This window comes from Rattus norvegicus, chromosome 4, assembly GCF_021556685.1.
Source record: "Rattus norvegicus strain SHRSP/BbbUtx chromosome 4, alternate assembly SHRSP_T2T, whole genome shotgun sequence".
Classification (NCBI taxonomy): Eukaryota; Metazoa; Chordata; class Mammalia; order Rodentia; family Muridae; genus Rattus; species Rattus norvegicus.
In genome coordinates this window covers 127,948,094-127,968,792 of record NC_141537.1, presented here as the reverse complement: position 1 = coordinate 127,968,792, position 20,699 = coordinate 127,948,094, and the positions used below count along the sequence as shown (strand labels likewise).

At 43.8% G+C, this 20,699-nt stretch overlaps 1 protein-coding gene across 50 annotated transcripts in view; it reads left to right on the top strand.

Moving 5' to 3' along the window:
• The window catches only part of Magi1 (membrane associated guanylate kinase, WW and PDZ domain containing 1), a 603,975-nt gene that overhangs the window by 88,312 nt on the left and 494,964 nt on the right, over positions 1-20,699 (top strand).

The following is a 20,699-nucleotide window of genomic DNA, read 5'->3' as shown; positions in this document are numbered from 1 at the left end:
AAAGTAAGCAAGCAGCATGCTAACGATCTCAAAGCCGAACTGTGCTTACAATAAAGACATGTGTCCCACCCCGTTCTCCTCGGTAGCTACCAATGAGATGGTGATAACCACCGTCCACCCCCCTAAATTGCACATATGACTGTTAGAAAAACAAAGTGCTGTGCCTCTCCCTTGAACCCACATCCACACCAGGGTTGTCTTACTTTCCTTCTGAGCACATCTTTTTATCTTAATTATCCTGTTTAAACATGTATTCACGGGCTGGGGAGATGGCTCAGAGGTTAAGGGCACTGACTGCTCTTCCAAAGGTCCTGAGTTCAAATCTCACAACCACATGGTAGCTCACAACCATTTGTAACGGGATCTGGTGTTCTTTTCTGGTGTGTCTGAAGACAGCTACAGTGTGTGTGTGTGTGTGTGTGTGTGTGTGTGTGTGTAAAATAAATACACCTTGAAAGAACCTGTTTCAAATACCTCTAATCTGCAAATCTGCATCATAAACTGACTAATACATCCTGGTTTGCCCTGAGCTGAGGTCCATGAAACTCTAAGGGAATTCCTCAGGCTACAAAGGATGGCACAGGGGAGTTGTGCCTCTTCCACCCATACCTGTGAGCAATGGCAGTGGCTTCCTTTTGTTCTTGTCTCTGCCCTTTGTGATTACTAGTTATGGCCTTCATTTCTCCCATGCTTCCAGGGGTGGCAGGCATGCAGGAAATGCCAGGGCCTCATGCGGAGAGCCAGCCTCGGGGCACTCATTCTCTGGCTGTCAGTTACTTCCAGCCCCTGCTAGTGCCCATGAAGGCTGGCCTTGGGCTCGGACCCAAGGAGCTGCTTAGACGTTCTCTTCCTCAGTGAGAAATAAATTAGAACACAGGGATATTTTGCTTCTGAATTAAAAATAGAATAATTGAGAACTGCCATTTTAATATTAAAAAAGTTTTAGAAATTCACCACTGTACTGCTTGTAACGCACGCACGCACGCACGCACGCACGCACGCACGCACGCACGCACGCACGCACGCACGCACGCACGCACGCACGCACGCACGCACGCACGCACGCACGCACGCACGCACGCCGGGGTCTGGTTCCTTCAGCAGGTTTTCCCAGGTACTAGGCACTCAAGATATTTTCCGAGAACTGAGAATGGGTGGGTGTATGATCCACAGATCAGTGACCACAGAGTCTCTTGGGTGGTCGTGGTGGATTCAGGCAGCTTCTTGTGTCCGCTCTTGCCAGGACTTCACAATCCGTGTGTTTGGGAGACATTGGCCAGAGAGTCTGCATGTGAAGAGCAGCTTTTCCAGCAAATCTGTTATCTCCTACTTGAGCACTCGTGCCCTAACCTCACATTGCTTTGACTTTCTCCGTTGCTTTTCGTATATATTGGAACACGGCAGAGCTATGAATGATGGGTGCTCTGTCTTCAGTGCTCTCCTTCCACACAGTACTATCTATTGAGTGTCCTCGCTATAATAAATGAAGTATTATGTGATGAATACTTACAGCCTTCAAATATGTTAGCAGTACAAAATTGGTGTTTCCCTTCCCAAGCTGATCTTACAAGTGAAGGTGATCCTCCTGCCTCAGCTCTCCAAGTATTGGGATTGCAAACATGAACTTAAAGTGGGTATATTCTGTATTGTCCAGCCATTTCCCTATTGTGGGATCCCTCTGCTAATCCTCCCGCCCCCCACATTCCCTTAGTTATGGTGCAAGGAGTTGATAATTTGGGCATGGCACCCTTTTTGAAATGTTCCCTTGCTGAGTTGTGGTTCTTTCTAGAGCTAGTTTCTTGTACAGAAACGCACTATAATACTGAAAGGGGTCTTTTCATGGCATTGGAAGGACATTAGCATTTATATAATACTTTCTGTCTCTTCGATCCTACTTGTTTAACTAGTATGTTTTTCAAATGGGAAAACAATTCCAAGTCACTTTTTTATTACATTTCCTTAAGTACATTAAAATGGATGAATGGATGGATTCCTGACTACTAGGCCCTGGCTTTGTGTCATGCATGTGATCAGGCACTTTCTTGGTCATCGGTCATCCACTTTCGGATGGACCCAAGCACACTTTTCTTCCTGAGACTTCTTTGCTTGAAGAAATAAAATATTAACCTTTGGTACTATATAATAATAACTTTTTTAAAAATAGATTTTACTTTATTTTACGTGTGTAAATATACCGTAGACACACCAGAAGAGGGCATGGGATCCCATTACAGATGGCCATGAGCCACCATGTGGTTGCTGGGAATTGAACTCAGGACCTCTGGAAGAGCAGCCAGTGCTCTTAACCGCTGAGCCATCTCTCCAGCCACCTAATAATAACTTTTGATACTATATATATAATTCTAACACTTAAAAACTATAAAATTAAGAAAACCCACTTAACAAATAGCGTAAACATTTTGAATTCTATAGAATTAATATTCTTAAGATGTGTACTACCATTAAGGTATGCAGAGTTAAAGTGACTAGCCACATTTGACCATGAATTCTTTACATGTCATCATTCCCCATGAAAAGCTTGTTCTTTTCAGTTGGATGAAATCATGGCTGTCTGAAGCAAGTCCTCCTTAGGGACTGCAGGCTAGAACATGTGAATAGATATGCACCTACAGTAGTGTATCTTATGGAGTAGGGACATATTTTCACAAAATATTTCTTTTCTCTCTCAAGTTGTAAATGTTTTGAGAGTTCAGAGGCAAAAAGGAACTCTTGAGAAGACCATTTCTCTGTTCCGGACATCAGAGGAAAAACACAACACTGTAACAATTCAGTGAATTTGACATGAGGAATGGAAACAAACATGTTAATTTGTACCTCAAATAACAGCAGAAAAAAGTTGGTGTGGAAGACTTGGGACAAAATCTGGAGCCTCATGCATGCTAATTCAGTCTTCTGTAACAGTGATTAACGTCCACCGAGATTGATATAAACATCATCGACCGTTTCCTCCATGCCACCCCTATTGCGAGCGTTTTACAGGTACTGATGGGAGCAACCCCTTTGGAAGAGGTGCTGTTATCCATCCCTATTCCGTGGATGAGGAAGGTGGCACTTTTGTTGACATTCTGCTTTATATAAAGCTACTGTGAAAGAACAAGGTCGTTACTGTATGTGAAACCTTGATTCTCTATTGAAATTTTTTTAGGGGATTGCTCAGCGATCAAGAGCGCTTGCTGCTCTTGGAAAAGTCTCAGGTTTGATTCACACTCCCTCAAGGTGATTCCTAACTACCTGTAATTCAGGTCCCATGGAATTGTGTATGAATGTTTTGCCTGCATGTATGTATGTACATATATATACCACATGTATGCCTGGTGCCTACGGAGCTCAGAGGAGGACAGTGGATCCCCTGGAACTGGAGTTAGCAATTGTTGTGAGCCACCATTTGCTGGGAACCAAACCCAAGCAACAAGTGATCTTAACTGCTGAGCTATCTCTCCAGCCCCTTGATATTGTGTTTAATAGTAGTAGGAAGAATACTATGACTGCTATACATTAGGGTTGGAGTCCTGCTGGAGTCCTGTTTCCGGCCTCATAGAAAAATGGTGGGAGCAGAAGAAAAAGGATCATTGAGAGTGACAGTTCTCTGAAGTACGGGTGATCCTCTGCTGATGTTGTAGGCCAGTCATCTGGCCACAGCGTATAACATCCTCCCAATTAGTAAGGGCTTTTTCCTCCTTCTTTTGTGTGTGTGTGTGTGTGTGTGTGTGTGTGTGTGTGTGTGTGCGCGCATGCATGTGCATGTGTGTGCGGGTGTGCACATTCGGAGGTTAGAGGTCAGCCTTGGGTATTGTTCCACAGGAGCCCACCATGTTTTCTGAAACAGAATATATCATTACCTTGAAACTAACTGAGTATTCTGGGCAGAATGGCCACCGAGCCCTAGGGATCCACCAGTTTTCATTTCCCTAGAGGTCTTCCAGTGACAGTACTATGAGCAAGCTAATCCTGATTCATATATTGTGTGTTGCCTCTGGGTTGGGATCTCTGGTAAGTACTTTGCGTATGGTTTTGTTTATGTCTCTTAAGGGTTCAGTGAAGGTTGTAATGGTATGCCAGCTTTAAAGGGGGGAGCCCATCTCAGTGTAAAGTGACTGGACTCTCGGCTACAGACTAAGCTTCAGGTCCCCCCACTGTAACCCCCAAGTTGCATGTTGAGGTCCTAAGGCCCAGTATGGTAGTAGAAGGGGGATAGAGCCTTAAGAAGGTGAGTAAGTGACAGGAGTGCAGCTCTTAGGAAGTTAGTGCCTGTGTGCAAACAGACCGGCCAAGCTTCCGCTCTTCCTGCTGTCTGACGATGCATTGGCATCGTAGGGGAGGTCTGCCTGACCGTGCTAGACTTCTGTCCTCCAGGGGCATGTGTATCTGTGTTTGTAATTCATTGACTCTCAGGCATTTTGCAGTAGCAGCCTGAACTCATAAAGACAGCCTTCCAGCGCTATGGAAGTGTGGTATATGGTATAAATCAACATTCTTAGAGGGTGACCATTCTTAGGCTTGTTTACTCCAGGAGTCCCCCAGTTTGGACTAAGAACTAAGAGCTTAGAGAGGTCTTTCTTGGGTTCCTTGGTCATTTTGTCTTAAACTTCTAAAGCAAAGTAAATACAGATTTATTAAGGAAAAATGAGAACGATCTCCTGGGGGTGGGAGGGTCCCTGGTCCTTTAAGCCTTTCCCTTGTTTGTAGCATGTGGTTTACAAGGTTATTAAAGTTCTGGTACCAAGGGACAGAGAGGAGTAGAATGGAGGACAGTTAGGCAACTCACAGCCTCTGCCACACTGTTAGTTCAGCATTCTGATTTTTTATTTTGATCACTAAAGACTTTTCTTTATTCGTCTTTAATCTCTAGATTAAATGATGCAAAAACCTGGAATGACCATTTCTCAAATGGCCACCATGTGCTACTAACATTGCGAGAATATGTGTAATTCCAGCTCTGTTTCCAGCCCTCATAGCCTTACTGTGTGTTACCTCCCCTTCTCACAGTGTCTGACGTAGTGACCACATACATTCAAGGCCATTGGTTTTGATGGGTCTGGGGTATGATGTTCACCATTGCAATACTTTCTCTGACTTAGATCACAAACCACCTTTAAGGCCTTTTGATGTTTCTTTGGGTGACTTTACATCCTCCAGTCTGTGTTCAGAGTTAACTTGAGTCATCTATTTTTAGTTCCTCGTACTTTGCCCAGAATTAGCACTGGGGGTTATTGACCCCCACCACCACTCCACAGTGTAAACATGGAAAAAACAAAACAAAACAAAAATCCCACTATAGCCATGGCGTTAAACTGCAGTTTGCACGGTTTCTGACACTAGAGATTACATGGTTCCATTGCTTCCTGCCTATAGTCAGAGCCATGAGGAAACTTTGAGGAGCCATGAATTTGATTTTGAAAAAGAGGTGCGCATAAAAAGATTCTTTGTGTGTCACTCCAGAGACCCAGGAAGTTCATTGATGATCGGGTTCGCTCTTTCCATGGACTGTGTAAGTTCGTTCAAAGTAAGAGCGGGCATATTTGTATTTTTCTCTTGAGCCACATAGTCATAATAAAACGATTTCGAAGAGGCCACGAGAACGAGCAGCGAGAACGAGCAGCGGCGCTGGTGTTTACATTAGAGACGCTCCCGAATGAATGAGCTCTGCAGGGCAGGATACAGCTGTTTCTGCTGTTTACCTACAGGGTCGCATCCTCCCTACACAGTACACAAGGCTGCGTGCAGTGCCCTCTGCTAAGCCTTTCCTTTTGTCTCTGAGGACCTTTCTTCCCTTGTGCTGGTCTAGTCTGTCAGAGTGGAATGGCTTCAGTGATGTCTCGTTTCAGGAAATGTTCGATGAGTCTCAGGAAAACTATAAATAAGTCTCATGAAATTGTTACACGGAGGAACACGTACAGCTGTTGTCTTAGATGGTTAAGATGTGATGCCTAGAAGAGGTCTGTATCCGAAGAAGTGGCCTGCAGAATGTTACTTTCATCTATCTTACTCAGTGCAGGAAGTCGCCTACTCCCAATGCAGAGAACAGGCCTCACGTGAGCCTATCAGGTACTGCGTGTAGCCAGTGGGGAGGTTGTCATCTTCGACAGTGTCATCCTAAGACCTCAATGGTCATTTTGTCCATCTCTAGACCCTGTGTAGCCCTTCAGTCGTCTTGACCAGGAAAGCGAGAGTGGGACTCATCATTGGTTTCAAAGGCCGTTTAACCATGCAGGGACCGCGGTGGACGAGTGTAGAGCACTTGCTCCGCTTGTGTAAAACCATGGGTTCTGATTTAACACCCCACCCTCAACCCTAAGCAGCGGCAGAAGCAGCAACAAGGAAAAAATAAAACAAAACAAAAATACAAAAAAAAGAAAACCCAAAAAGCCCAAACAAGCAAAAAAAAAAAAAAAAAAAAAAACACTCATTGTAAACATCCTATTCTCAAAAATTTTGCTTTGGCTTATGATTTGATTTAGTTTAGTTAAAGTGAAATAAATTGCTCCTATCTATTCATCAGATTCTTCTTTAATCTTTTTTTTTTTTTTTTTTTTTTTTTGGTTCTTTTTTTTCGGAGCTGGGGACTGAACCCAGGGCCTTGCGCTTACCTAGGCAAGCGCTCTACCACTGAGCTAAATCCCCAACTCCTTCTTTAATCTTAAGAGCTCTGTTTATATTTGTAGCTTAGATACTTGAGGCAAAAAGACTTTTTATTTTTATTTATTTATTTTGAGGAGTTCTCTAAAGTCTAGGTTGTCTCCAGACTTGCTGAGCTCCCAGAGATGACTGTGACTTCTGGTCTCTAGCTCTCAAATGCCCCACCAAGCCTCGTCTATGCTTGGACTCCAACTCAAGGCTTCATGTATGAGCGTGTTAAAACTCAGCCCTAGCTGTGGCCCAGAAAACTCTTAATAGGTTAAAATTTCTATGTTGAATGTGTCTGAACTTGATATGACGGATGGTGGTTTTTATGTGTAACATGGGGTATATTTCTTAAGATTAAGAGATTTGGTCAAACATTTCTATTACTTTCTTTATTTTTTGAGATAGAGTCTCTCTAGCTGTCCTGGAACTCCCTTTAGACTAGACCAGGCTCAAAATCACAGAGATCCACCTGCCTCCCCACCTCCCCAGTGCTGTGATTAGAAGTGTGTGCACCACATCTGGCTGAGCTCAAACATTTCTTAACAGTATTGTTTTATCTACATTCTCTTGATTCTGAAAACTGTTCTTTCTACACACACACACACACACACACACACACACACACACCAAAAACCAAACCAAACCAAAAAACCAACAAGAAGTCACAGTTTTGCCTGTGTTTTGCCTGCATGTATGCCTGTGTATCTAGCACATATACATACACACGTTTGTGTGTGTGTGTGTGTTTGTGTGTGTGTGTGCGCGCGTGCGTGCATGCATGTACGCACGCACATATAGCTGGTACCTGTAGAAGCCAGAAGATGGCTTCTGGCTGATCCCTTGGAACTAGAATTCTAGACAGTTATATGCTGTTATATGGATGGAATCAAATCCAGGTCCACTGGAAGAATAGCTAGTGTTCTTAACCACTGAGCCTCGTTTTTAGCCTCTAAAATAATTTATTTTATTTTATTCTCTCCATTCTTTGTCTCATACAGAACTGCACAGTTTTGCTTGTTAGAATTAATTACAGTGGAAGCAAAAATAAACTAGGGACTATAGGGCCGGTGGTGGCTCAGTGCTTGCATGCCTGTTAGCACCCAGGAGGTCCTGGGTTGCATCCCCAACTTCCTCTCCCCTACCAAATATAGTCTTAAAAGCTTGCATTTAGCAGGTGAGGCAGGGTAAGCTGTGGCCGTGCATATCCAACACAGGCCATACAGGAAACACTTGTTCATGATGGACTCATGCTACACAGGCTGCCTGTGGCTCTGCGGTTGGACCGCCAGCCACACGTTGGCAAGGGGAGGGCCACCAGCCCGAAAGTCAAGTTCCTACTCAACCTGTGAGGTCACCTCCAGGAACAAGCTGACTTACAAACCACTTCCAGGTGATGCACATGGGGAGGGAAAGGATTTCCTGAGCTGAACCCCCGAACTGTTGGTACTCAGAACACACAAAGACCCTAACCTTGAAACATCAGAAGCTGAAGGGAAAGACTGTTGGTACTCAGAACACACAAAGACCCTAACCTTGAAACATGAGAAGCTGAAGGGAAAGACTGTTGGTACTCAGAACACACAAAGACCCTAACCTTGAAACATGAGAAGCTGAAGGGCAAGGGCTCTTGGCCAAGTGCTTGTGACTCTGCTGTCTGGGATGGTACTTGGCAATCTCAGAAGAGCGCTATGCTGTTGGAGTTGATTCCAGCTCATCTGCTCCTTCACTTCTGCCCATTCACCTTCCCAGGGAGGGTCTCTGATGGAGACCAGTGGAAACTGCTTTTGGCAAGCTGTACAGACTTACCCAGCATCAGGAGGAAAGCCACTGTGTAGAGCAAATTAAGCAGAGACTTAAGAAAAACAACCCAGTTAGATTCAGATGGTGCTGAAGGTTCTTTACTTTGGCAAGGCAGGCATAGTTTGTTTCTCTGCTCTGCTGGTGGATCAGCACCTTGGTGTAGTCAGCGCCTTTATCTCTGTTTACTTACAGGATTTTTCTGTTTTCTTTCCCACTTAAGAGGCATTTAAGGTGTAGAGTCCTTTGCTGGGCTTCCCCATCATGGCTCACCCATGTCTTCCAGAGGACTCTCTTTGGATATAATATATGGATCTAGGGAGAAGATGTTTGTTGTTGACCCATGAGTTACTAGCAGCTTCTGAAACAGTGGAAATCCTGATTCTGCCATATTTCTTTGTATATTATAGACAATTCCTTTCATCCTGTTTATAATAATTTAAAAAGTGAGAGTCTTGGTGCTGATAAGTTATGATACTCCTCCATGTTGGCTCCAGGGTAGCTTGGGGTCCTTTTAGTTTTGCCTAAAGCCATTTGTGATGGTTTGCATATGCTTGGCCTAGGGAGTGGCACTATTAGAAGGTGTGACCTTGTTGGAGGAAGTGTGTCATTGTGGGGGTGGGCTCCTCTTAGGATGCTCAGTCTGTTCCTGACTTCCTTTGGGTGAAGATGTAGAACTCAGCTCCTCCTGCACCATGCCTGCCTGGATGCTGCCATGCTCCTGCCTTGATGATAATGGACTGAACCTCTGAACCTGTAAGCCAGCCCCAATTAGATGTTGTCCTTTATAAAACTTACATTGGTCATGGTGTCTGTTCACAGCAGTAAGACTCTAACTAAGCCTTTTTCTGTTGCTGACTGATAAAACCCGCAAATAAACAACGGTTCCTCATTTCTCATGGTGGTGTGCATTGGCTGGTAAGAGAGTTCCAGGCCTTGCTTATCTTCTGTGTTTGACTGGTGGCTGACTTGGAAGTCCCCTCCAGTGTCCACCCTGTGGTCCTCCCTAGTACTTAGCTTGTTTTTCAGTGTTACTTTTCTCTTATGTAAGGACAGGCTTCTTTACTTGGTGGTGTCATACATCATACCAGAAGAGTGACTGTTGCCAGGTACAGCTTGCTGGGGAGATGGAGGAAAGAGGGTCACAGTTTGTGAGGGAACCCCCATCTCTAACAAACAAAAGAAAAGCTACACAGTAGTGACTTTGGCAGAGGCAAAGCCTCTAGAGTTTCCTACTACAGAACTTACCTGTGCCACTGACCCCTCCTGTTCCTCAGGGCCCGTTCTATACCCACGTGTTAGGCTCATTACAGATTCTTCCCAGCCACCCCACCCTACTCCTGCCACCCGCACCTCTCACAGTCATGGAATTTCTTTCAGTTCTAAATGCCTCCTTCCTCCCCAATTTTTGGCCTGGACTCGTGGACTTCTCTCCATCTGGAATATTCTTTATTGCCTATTATTTTTCTAGCTAACTGCTATATATACTTCAGACTTCCGCTTTAGGGCGTTTTCTAAGGGTGTTCCTGTCGTGACACCCTAGATTCTGGGAAACATAACCCTTCCTAAGAGTTTCCTCTGTTTTCCTTTTAGAACTTGTTTTGTCTTCCCTGAGAAACCTGTACTATGTCCCAGGGCAGAAACAATGCCTGCCTTCTCAGTGGCCTGTCTAGCACCCATGGCAGTGGCCACTGAAGTACATCCCTTAGTTTATTTGCTTAGAACATAACTTTACTGTACCCTTGGAAGTCCTTCTCTTTTTAGGCTAGCTCTTGGCTCTCCTCCCCCCATTCCAAGGAAACTTACTACATAGACCAGGGTGGCCTCAAATGCCCAGAGATCCTCCTGCTTCTACCTCTCAAGTGTTGGGGTTAAAGGCATGCACCACCTTCCCTGGCTGAAATCAAGTCTCTTGGCAAATAGCCTTATGAGATGCCCATCATGGAAAAAGACCCCTCATCTTAATCAAGCCCTCACATGACTGCAAACTCTGCCAGGGACTCTGAATGAAACTGTGTGCGATCACAAATGCTGATCAGTTTAGTCAGTGCTGCACTCTGTGTGCTCTCCGGACCCCAGGGAGAGGATGTGTGAATGGATTATGTGAGTTTAACTAATTGTCTTTCCAAAGATGATTATTGAAAGAAACTCAAACTTCCCTGGATGGCCATTTTTTAATGGAACATGTATTTGGTTGGATCTCACATAGATGGAGGTGGTTGTAATTCCTCTTTCAAATGAGCTATTCAAGATTATTCTTCAGTAGATTGAATTAACTGAGGAAACGTAGGATGGTGTTGGGTACTACCGGATAGTGCTTTACCTAAACCCTGCGAAGAGCCGGTTTTATTCCAAGCAGAAGCCTAAGTGGAAAGTGACTTTATTAATAGAGAGCATGGCTGGGCCAGCTGGCAAGGTTGGCGTAGGGTCTTCTGAATGGTTGAAACACAGAATGGAAAGTTATGAGGCTTCTCATTGTATCTCCTCTCAGAGTATCTTCCTCCACCCTGACCTTTCTGAATGTTCACCTGTCTAGGAGAATTTGGAAAATGCAATTTATTATAGGACAGATTTATTTACATGCTCAGAAGGTAGGAGTAATTGGTAGAACTTGTCAGTTGTCCATTCCTAAGCCAGCCAGTCAGTTTTTACTACAGGCAGAGTCTAGGGCTGTCAGGAACACACTCTTGTGGGAGGGGAGTGCTGAAAGGATAGTGTGCTGATACTTTGAAGATCCCTACTGTTTTAGGAGAGATTTCGGAAGGATGGTTTTAGGAAACTGATACGTTATCTCTCTAAACGAGGCAGCAATTTTCCAGCAATAGATGATAAAGTCTTAAATGTCCTTTTCCCTCTTTGACTTTCTTTCTCTGTCGAGGTTGGTTTTGTATCCTATCTTTTACCACAAAGAGCTTTAGTATTTTGGGGAAGATAGGGAGTAAATGCTTATTACACATTCTTGAAGCAAGACTTAGAGAATGCATTAGACGTGCACTGCTGTGATTCCTGTAAGGGAGGGAAGGCAGTTTTCTACGAGGTCTAAAGTGTCACTAGTGTAAATATGGCCCAGCCCTGGGACCTGGGGCTCCCTTGGTGCTGCAGCTCTGGTGCTCTTATTAGCTACATGCAAGGTTGGGTCAGGATGTCTGAAGTACCTTCATTATAGTGTTAGACAGTATGATGAAGGACTCGGAACATGGCGTGATCCGTAGGCCTGCAGCGAGGCTTGCTGTGCGTTAGTGTGAGGTAAATGGAAGAGAAAATGAGAAAACGATACATCCGAGGTTCACTGAAAAAGAAAACCATTCAAGTCAGTCATCTGTGCTGTCTATGATCAGTCTGCTCATCCAAAGAGAAGTTAATAAGGTTTGCTTTATCCAAAGATGCCTGGCTTCTCAGGCTCTTGTGATCTTTATTTTCTAGAACTTTTAGTGACTTCAAACTTCAGTGAAGTACAGGTTGAGAGTTTTTAATTGAAAACCCCAAATTTGAGATACTCTAAAATCTGACACAACGTGACATAAGGTAGGAGATCCCAAAACTCTGGTTTTCACTGTGTGTGTGTGTGTGTGTGTGTGTGTGTGTGTGTGTGTGTGCACAATAGTATAAAAAATGGAATAAAATTATTCAACCGTTTGTATAACCCATGGATTGTGACCCCTGTGGGTTGTGACCCCCATGGATCACATAGCAGATATCCTTTATAGCAGATGTTTGCGTTATGATCCATAACAGCAGCAAAATGACAGGTATGACGTGGCAACGAAGTAATTTTATGGTTGGGGGGGTCAGCACAACACGGGTATTAAAGTGTCTCAGCATTAGTAATGTTGAGAACCACTGGTATAAGGTTTATGTAAGACACACATGATTTTGTTTGTACACTTGGGTCACACTAAGAAGATCTCACTTTGTATACTCAATCGCTTCTGTCCCCAAGAATTTCAGATAAGGTTGGTGACTGTATTTTAAAGTGTGATGGATTCTTACTGGGAAGGGAGTACTTAGACTTGTGGTGGTCATTGGGTGTCTGTGTGTCATTGGGTGACAGGTTTGCGGTGTAATAGAAAATTAGTTATAAGAAAATACAGGTCTCTCCCTCCCCCAACATACTGTTTTAGACTTGGAAGCTGTTTCAAATACACTCCATAGGTTATTATGTTTCTAGTATGTTGATTATTCTGGCATATACTTTGCAAAAATGAAGAAGATACTAGAGTCCAGGTGGTCATTTTACTGAGTTAGTGTCCTGACTGAGACAAAATAAAAAACCCAAAACCTGGCTTTTACTTTAGATACATTTTTTAAAAAATATCATTCAATCTTATAGAACAGCTATTAGATGCATAAGAAAATTTTTTTTCTCTTTGGTTAATGGAACTATAATTTGTTTTAAGTGAACTTGTTCAAAATCCCAGTGAACTAGAACCCAGGACGGATTTGTAGTTCTTTCCCTCTTTCCTCTCTTCTGTTTAGTTTCTTGAAACAGGGTCATGGTGTATAGCCAGGCTGACATGGAGCTCGCTGTATAGTCCAGGTTGGCAGTCGTCCTGCCTCAGCCTCTGAAGTTCTGGAACTCAAGACTTGTGCCACCACACCCCTGGACCCAGAATTTCCGACTCCGGTTGCTTTCCATTTTGTAACCATTCGGTGTCCCTTGGCTTCTCATTCTGAGTTGGTTTGTGTTGTAAGGCCTTTGTTTGTTTTGGGTTCTGAGGATTCAGCCCTGGCCTTGGTGACTTCTAGTAAGTACTCCACACTGAACTTTATTCCGAGCCTGTTTTGTGGTTTGTGGTATTCAGCTTGTGAATGGTAGTTGTGGTTTTCATCTCTTATGGCTTTCTGCACCATCAAAGGGATTCAGGTTGCAGAGGGGGTGGTGTCGTGCATTACCCAGTGTGGATTGCATTGTCTCAGAAATAGACTTAAACTCCTTTTCCTTTTACTGTGTTCTCTACCTGTGCAATGGCGGAGTTCCCTGGGTTTGGGTGGGGGGAGGGTAGATGGCTTGCAGGCCCTGCTCACATATTACTGTATTTTACAAGGCTAATGCTGACTGCATCTGTGATTATAACTGCTTGGTTCATGTTTGAGGGTCCTTCTGAATACAAGAGCACATTGTCTCACTTACAGCCTGTAATGACCGACGCATCACAAGTGGCAGTTTTCCTTACACCACAGCTCCCATTGTGGCTGGATTTTATTTGAGAAGCTAGCTATTTTGGAAAGAAGGAACTACACCTTCCAGCTTTAAAAGACGGCCTTGCAAGTTTTAAGTGTTTAGAACCCCGGCCAAGAAGAGACTTAGTTGCATGCGAATTGCAATTTCAGAGTCTTTCCAGGTGGAGGGACACAGTTGAATAGAGGGACCAAGGCCAAGCCTTTGTTATGGTGGTGCTGAGGGAGGAAATGTGAGCAGTTGGGATTCCTGCTGGCTGGAGGAGCAGTTGGGTCTGGGAGAAAACAATGCATTGTTTCTTCCCACTCGCCCTTGACAGTGGCTTCTTCTAGTTTCTGTGTAAGCAGCACTCCTGGTTCAGCCTGAAAAACTACTTGTGAATTCATTGTAACAGCAGCGCCCAGATTCTAACCCTGAGTATGCTGATTGCTGGCTGATTGGCCGCTCTGGGAAGAGAGTAGTGCTTACCAGTTTCCACTATCAAAACACCACCGCCATGGCTGGTGTCACAGGGCCACCCCTGTGTGTGGACCCAGGAAGTGTTGGGCACAGTTGGTTCAGCTGTCAATCAGCATGAGCTGGCTCTTTCCACAGCGCATTCCTCATACAGCGCATTAGAACAGCTAAACTCTAATAACATCACGCGGGGATGATGGTCATGCACCGAGACTGTGTTACGGATCAGATTTGAAAAGTTCTTTAAGATGCTTTCTCTTGCTTTTTCAAGTAACGATTTCCAAGGCAGGGTTTCCCTGTATACCCTTGGCTGGCCTGGAACTCACTTTGTAGACCCAGGCAGGCTTCACACTCAGACATCCGCCTGCCTCTGCCTACCAAGAGCTGGAATTAAAGATGTGCACCACCACCTCTGCCTTTCTTTTTTTTTTTTTTTTTTTTTTTTTTTAAATCTTGTTTTTCTGTGACTTGGTCTCACTGTCTAGCCTAGTCTAGTTTCCAACTTGGCATCCTCCACCCTGTCCCTCTACCTGCTAGCATCATAGCATATGTGTCCTACTTTTTTCTTATTTAGTCGCCATGACAGCACAGAGAGATAAATGTTGTTTGTTCTCCCAAACTTAGTATGGTCTCTTTTTATTCCCAGATTGCTTGTATTTCCAGTCTGCCCACCTCTCTGAAAAGTGTAAGTGGCGGGTCTGAGGCTGCAAAGCATCTTGCTCCTCCCACAGTCAGAATTTGAGATCAGTACAATGTATGTAACTAAGCATTAGTGCCAGTCACGTTTCGCCTGCACTTTCCCTTTTCCAGTTATAAGGGTCCACAGTATTTTCATGGGATTCATGAGCTCCTGCAGTTTACTGAGTATCTGTTATGTGTCTGTTTTACATGGCTCGGATGGATCAGTGAGCGAAGTGGAAAAGCAACCATATCCTCCAGGGGAAATTGGAGCAACTAATGTATGCCAGAGCAGTTTATGTGGCACGGTGCAGGTAGGGGTGGGCTGGTTTGCAGTGGGAAAAATGGACTGGGGACTCTATACAGAGGAGGGGCCTGGGTGGCCGTTTTAAAGCCAGAGATCATATTATTGTAATAGCTTAAGTTTCTGGTACATCATACTCCTGGTTGCTTTTTGTCAAAGGAATGTGGTATGTTAAATAGCTGTGCTCCCCCAAACTTAGATGTAGTCTGCTGCTCCCCTTCCCAGCTGGATCTCCCTTCCCTTGATGATTGGTCAGTGTGTAGCCTAACAGCCCCTGTCTCTTCTAGGCCCCTTGTTCCACCCATGGCTGATATTGATCAGCCTACACCGAAGGTCTTGCCACAGACACATCTCCCCACTAAAACTGCTTTCCTTGCCCAGTTATTTTACTGTTTACTCATTAGACCTAGAAGTAGTACTTTGTTTATCTCTGCAATTTCTCATTATACAGAAACTTTGCTGGGACCCACTGATTTATTGGCAAATAAGTCTTCATTTGTGTCACCCCAAGTTCTTAATGCCATTTGAGGTTGTATTTTCATAAGCAGAGTCACACCTTTTAAAGTTCGTTTTCCCCGGATGTGATGTTTAGAAGTATCCTCTTAGTGTCAGTGAGCCTATAGTCTTCCTATAGCCTTATAGGAAGAAGGAGTGGGTTGGGGAGGGGAGAGGAGACCGTTAGGACAGATGGGCTTTAGTGTTGGAGCCAGCAGAAATATTTTTAGCTGAAAATGATTAACATTGTGTTGCTAACATCTTATTCATCTTTAGTACCACCATCTGTTTGGATTAAGAGGAAACCCTTGTCTTCTTATCACGATGTAATAAAATTTCTTCTCAGGTTTAATCTATACAAGTAGAAACTGAGTTCATTTGGTTAAATGCAAAACAACAAAAATGGCTTTCAAGTGGAACAGATTAAGGGGTTAGCTTTTCAGTGTCAGAAGTCTGGTTAATACTTGCAAAAAACTGTGTGGTCATTAATAGGTAGGAATCCTTTAAAAGGCTCTGGTAATGAGGCTGCAGAGAAGACAGAGATTAGAGGTAGGGTAGACAGCTCCTGAGGAATAACACTCAAGGTTGGCCTCTGTTCTGTGCATACACGTACACAAGTGCGTATACATGAAACTGCTTGTAAAATATGTAATGTTTAAAAATATCATTTTAGAACTATTTGATTATATATATATGTATACACACATCCATACACACACACACACACACACACACGTCCATACGCACACACAGACACACATCTGTACACACACATCCATACACACACATCCATATACACAGACACACATACACATCCATACACACACATAGACACACACACATATACACACACATCCATACACACACACACACACGCATCCATACACACAGACACAGACAGACACACAGACACATACACACACACCCATACACATTGATACACACACCCACACACACAGACACAGACAGACACACAGACACACACACACACACACACCCATACACATTGACACACACACACATCCATACACATAGAGACATATACATACATCCATACACACAGACAGCGACAGACACACACAGACAGACATACACACACTAACATCCGTGTACACACACACACACACACACACACACACACACACACACACACACGTACATACACACACACAGTGGAGAAAAGTATGAACTTGGAGCCAGATTCTTGATTTGGATGTGTCTTTTTTAAAAATTGTCGTATGATCGCAGGTTTGCCATAATTAGTGTCTCAATTTATTTGTCCGCCAAATGCAGATAAAAATATTTACTCAGAGTTCTTGTGAGGGTGGAGTGGATACAGTAGAAATAGTCACATCTATGAAAGCTGTGCCCTTTCGGGGGACGATAGTGTCCTTCATGTTTAGCAATCCAGCATATCCTAATGGTCACAGGAATATTACTTAGTATTCTAGGCCACGGAAGTAGGAAGGGGACTCACGGAGTGAATAGTTCTTTTGTTTTTTTTCAGCTCTGCCTGTGGAGTTGTGTGTCATTGGCTCTTGGTTGTTTATACTTGTTCTTGTTGGGCCAAAGTGAGCTGTTTTTATGCTAAGTTTGGGCAAGGTGCCCTTTATTGTCATTGAGTTTGACCTTTGCAACACCTTCTTAAGTGCTACCCAAAATATGTTGCAATACCACCTGTACTGAGGCCTTTTATTATTATGGAATTCTATTCTAAAGGAAGTGTCAAGGACTCAGTAGATGAGGAAATAGAAATCTAAAGGGGCTTAATCATACATGTGAGTTTTCTTTTAAATACTTGTCCGTCCATCCATCCATCCATCCATCCATCCATCCATCCATCCATCCATCCATCCATCCTTCCTCTTTGGAAGCAATCTTATATAGCCCAGGCTAGCCTCTAAGTCACTGCAAATTGAGGGTAACCTTGTACTTCTGATCTTTCTACTTCCCAAGTGCTAGGATTATAGGTGTATACATCACACCTGGTTTATGCAATGCTGCGGGTTGAACTGAGGCCTTAGTGCATGCTGGGCCAGTACTCTACTGGGCGAGCTACACTGTGAGTGATGACTTCACTTCCGCCAAGTTCTGATGTGATAAACAAAACCACTGCTGCTGGGTGAGAAATGTGGAGGGGGTGAGGTAGACACAAGTCTGGGGCTGCAAATCCCACTGTGAACTCAGTAGGACTTGTTGAGCTACCCAGGAAATAAAGTGTCTGTGCCAGCCATGATTAGGTAAAAGCGGAATACATATAAAATTCAGCTGACTTACTATTTGCAAAGCTCCTTAGAGAGAGTTTCATGAATAAAAAAATTCACCAAGGTGCTCTAAAAATACAAATATGAGCCAACTTTTATTCAGCACTTAGCTATGTGCCTGTCATGCTTCTGAGGTTTTGTATTGTGTGTGTGTGTGTGTGTGTGTGTGTGTGTCTGTCTGTCTGTGTGTGTGTGTGTGTGTGTATGTGTCTGTCTGTCTGTCTGTCTTTGTACTATACTGACCAGACATTTCAGTATCTTGAAGGCAAGAAATTGGTATATGGGAAGATTTGCCTGGGGCTTGTATTTCAACTTTTGACCAATGAAAGAGCACTTGACTACAAATTTTGTAACTCTTTTAAAGCTGCAACAATGGGAAAACGAGCCTTTTCATCTAACATTTAAATCATGCCAATCGTTAAAGGGCCAAAGGTGCATTGTTACAGATGGGCTTAGCTTTAGTTATTCATACATCTCTCTGAATTATCACAGTTACCACATAATGATGAAACAGTGCTAGGCAAATGACTGTTTCTGCTCACACAGGCAACGGAGCCTAATTCTTAAAACTTCTTCAATTACTTCTCAATATCAAATCCAGATTCCTCGATGCCTGCAGCATTAGGTCCTGGTTCTCTGTTGTCACAGAGAGCTGATACTAGTTGGAATTGCTTTGCTGTCATGCTTGGGGGTCACGTATGCCTATGGAGAGACCTGTATAGCCCCATGTCCCATGGTTAGATTCCCTTTCATCTTGTGTAGTCTGTACAAGACTGGTCAACCTCATCTACTGTCTTCCTACCACCCACCATGTCTTCTTGTAATTGTCCTTATGCTTAAGGCTGTTTTTTAAAAAATGCCCGGATGTGAATTTGATCTCTTGCTTTCAGGAGGTTGGGGTGGAGGATGATGTGGGTAGTGGAGTCAGGTAGATGCTCGGGGCTTGCTGGCCTGCCAGCCTAGGCCAGATGAGTGAGTTCCAGGCTCAGTGGACAGATAGTTCCTGCATCCAAGGTTGAGCTATGATCTGCACACACATGCACGCATGCACCACCCTCTCTTTCATTTTTGCTAAAGTCCTTAGAAGATGGACGTGCATTTATCTTGTTTGGTCCCTTATCTGTAAGCACAAACATGCTTGTTGCCTAGTACTCTGTCTGTGGTGTTTATTGAGCACAGATGGGTGGATGGATGAATCCATGTAGAATGAACAGAAAAGCAGCAGATCTTACATCATAGCGTTAAAAGGCCCTTTCCTGAGACACATGACCCTGGGATAGTGGAGTAAAATATCAAGTTGATGAGGGAAAATGAAATTTTGTTTAGGGACATGTGAGTCCTAAGGTAGGACTTGCATATGTCCCCTGTGAATCCCATGCTTCCTATAGCTAGCATGCTGTGGCAGAGGAAAGGTGCATTCTTCTATCACGAGTAGTATTAATAGAGTTTATCGCAGATGCTGACGTATGGCTGGAAATAAACCAGTGGTTGTCATTTGACGCTAATCTACTTTTCTTCCAATCAGTTGGTTCCTGTCACTGCTTCTGGTTCAGGTCCTCAGAGATTCCTTGCAGGTTGGGTATCAGCAATGCCTTGCTACTTGGTACATTACAGTCTCCTCCCCCATGTCATAGCTTCTCCAGGATGCTTTAAAATTGGGTACTTTTTAACCACAGAAGTGTGTTGTTTCAGAGTTTTGGAAACTAGAATCCTAAAATCAAAGAGGGCCATGAGATCTGTGAGGCCTTAGACCCCTCCCTGTATCTTTTGAATTTCTGCCAGCCGCCTGTATACCCGAGCTTTCTTGCCTTATAGCTATGAGCTATAACGTAGGTTTAAATGTTTACATTTTGCTTTCTAAGTAAGGTGCATTGGGGCTGGATCAGTGGTTAGGAGCACTTGTTGCTGTTATAGAGTTACAGCATGCAGATGATGGCTACTACCACCCTTTACTAGGAGATCCAGTGTTCTGAACTACTTAGGCACCAAGCACACATGTAGTACACATTATACATGCAAGAAAATCACTCAGACACAAGATGATTAAAATCAGTGTGTGTGTGTGTGTGTGTGTGTGTGTGTGTGTGTGTGTGTGTGTGTGTGTTCATCTGTGTGTGGGGTGTTTGCATGAGAGTGCATATCTGAGGGCACAGGTGTCAGATCCCCTGCGAGCTGGAGTCACAGGAAGTTGTGAGCTGCCTTGTGGATTCCCTGGGAAGTGATTTTAGATCATCTGGAGAAACAGTTTGTGTTCACAATCACTGAGCCATCCTTCAGGCCCCTGAAACTTGGATTTTGAGGGCTCCACACAGACCCCTGTTTTGGTGGCTTGGTCCCCAGGAAGGCTGGAGGCTGGTGAAACATGAAAGAGATGGGTACCAGTGGGACATCTTTAGGCCACCAGGACCATGCCATTGTAAGAGATCATGGGGCACAGCCTGTGCTTCTACCACTTGTTTGCTCTGCTGCAGTTTAGTAGACCATTTCACAGGCTGAAACCTCTAAAACTGAACTAAGGGAAACTTCATCTTGAGGGTTTTTTTTGCTGTTGTTGTTGCTTGTTTGTTTATTTGTTTGTTTGTTTAAGTGAGGGAAAGCTGACCTACCCACTCTAGACTTTTGCTGTTGGAGATATTTGTGTGTGTGTGTGTGTGTGTGTGTGTGTGTGTGTGTGTGTGTCTATACACTTGAACTGTGCTCATGAGTGTGCAAGCCCATGTGTACGGGCATGTATATATGTCCAAGTGCCTCCTCCTAAAACCTACATTAGTCATAGTAGCCTTAAGGCTTGCTCTAATCTAGTGTGATCTAGTGCTCCTTGACTAATTTTTCCTGCAAGTTTCTAATTAAGTTCAGTGAAAGCTCCAAATGGACATGGCTT